At 34.7% G+C, this 1961-nt stretch overlaps 1 non-coding gene across 1 annotated transcript; it reads left to right on the top strand.

Annotated features, from left to right (window-relative positions):
* Positions 1-1417: 1417 nt before the first annotated feature.
* TRNAH-GUG lies at positions 1418-1489 on the top strand. Its single transcript has one exon. It is a non-coding gene; the product is annotated as a tRNA-His (tRNA).
* The last annotated feature ends 472 nt before the right edge of the window (positions 1490-1961 follow it).

The raw sequence follows: 1961 nt of genomic DNA, 5'->3' as shown, positions 1-1961 counted from the left end.
TACCTCTAATAGATAACTCTTATAAATTGTTTAATTTATTTCTTTTCCGATTAAGAAAAAATATATATAGTAAAATCTCTTTAGATAATAGTCCTACACCACCCAAATTCTATCAATTCAAAAAGATATTAACTTATCCATAGAGATAATAATAGTTCTTGTTCTAATAAAATTAATCCATAGAAATAATTTTATATTTTTATTCAAAAAGAAATAAGCAAAATCTGTAAAAAAATTGCCGACAGTCTAAGAATGTGAAATACATAAAAAAAAATATTAAGGTTTTATAAAATTCGAAGAGTTTATGGTATTTTACTAAATATGTTTTTTTCTTGAATATAATAAACCTAAGAAAGAAAGATAAAATTGTTTCTGAAACGGGAAATTATACTAGACTAAATTACAATGATACAACATGATATACCATAATATGACTAAAATCTATCGTTTGGCTAACTAAACAGCCGTAAAAACTTAGTTTAATGCTTTCAAGTGGTCCGATGGTTCCAATGTTCCCTCCCACTGCGGAGATAGGGGTTCGAACCCGTAAATGCCATATCAACTTACCTATGTGGGTTGTGTCGAGGCTCTGGTAAGTCGGCGAAAAAGTTAGAAAAAATCTCTAACCCACCCTAACTTGCTCGGGAAAAAGGACTATGTTTTCGGTTTTCGGCTAGCCGCTCGCTGACTTGTTCATGTCTAGTATAGAGCGCATCCTGGCCTCTGCACAACTGGCCTGGCTTCTAAAGAAACCAGATGATTTTGATGGGCTTCCCGAGTTGATTTATGAAATAATTTCTCGCGCTAGTGGGCTCGGTAAGAAAAGTTTTATTTGAAGTCTGAATAGGTATACATTGCTTTGCGAAAGTGCAAACGCAATTACGCGACATGTCGCCTTAACTTGCTCGCAAATGCAGTGTATGTTGAAGGAACCTGGAAATCTAGTATTTTGACTTTGTATTCAACTGGACATGCTAGCAGCTTCGATCTTTTGGAAACTCTGGCGATTCTTGTAATGTTGGATTGATGGGAAAAAGCTGTCCTGGTGCATACTGTGCCTTCAGTTGACCAACGAAACCAGAGCTAGATATCATAGCTTCTACTACAGGGACAACACAAGGATCATGGCGACAATGTGGTATGAGTTTTGATATATATCTCATGTACGTTTATCTCTGGTTACATTGTTTTGTTACCTCGATGTTGTTGGTGTCGGCTTGAACGGTTCATTCTTGTTCTGATTCTTCCAGTGTCGTTGATGTCGAACTCATCATAATATATGGTCACTTCAAGTCAGAATCAGAAAAGTGCCTCCACAATTGCATTCCCAAGTGATAGATACTCCATATGTTTTTGTATCTGCAAGAAGATTTTATACTGAATTAAATAATTTATTGATGGGAAATTGTTAACACCTGTGGCTGTAGTTTAGTGGTAAGAATTCCACGTTGTGGCCGTGGAGACCTGGGCTCGAATCCCAGCAGCCACAAATTTACTTTTTTTCGTTCATTTCATGTTTTTCACCCAACCAAGATCCAATCTCTCTAGTTTCCATTTCAATTTTTTCATTGATTAATCAAACGGCAATTTTGTCAAACTAATTTATTTGTTTTATAAGAAGCAATCAAGATTAAAATATGCAAGAATTTTCAACCAAAACATTTGTTTTTTTATTTTTGGTTTGACAGCAATTTGTGTGAGGATGTTGCATTTGATGATGATATATTTTATTAAGGCCAAAAAAAATCTATCAATGAATGTTCCAATTTAAGGTATTTTAGGTTTGGTCTGAAATGCGAACGTCTTAAATGTTTATATACATGATCTGTTATGAGCTTTTCATACCAATAAACAAAAAAAACTTCAATGGAAGTGTGTTTTGTTAGAGTTAAACCAGCCAACCAGGAATTGAAGGGAAGAAAACATTTGTTGCTGGCAAACCAGCATCTATGGGTCTCCCA

Source organism: Papaver somniferum, chromosome 7, assembly GCF_003573695.1.
Source record: "Papaver somniferum cultivar HN1 chromosome 7, ASM357369v1, whole genome shotgun sequence".
Classification (NCBI taxonomy): Eukaryota; Viridiplantae; Streptophyta; class Magnoliopsida; order Ranunculales; family Papaveraceae; genus Papaver; species Papaver somniferum.
This window is presented reverse-complemented; position numbering and strand designations above follow the sequence as displayed.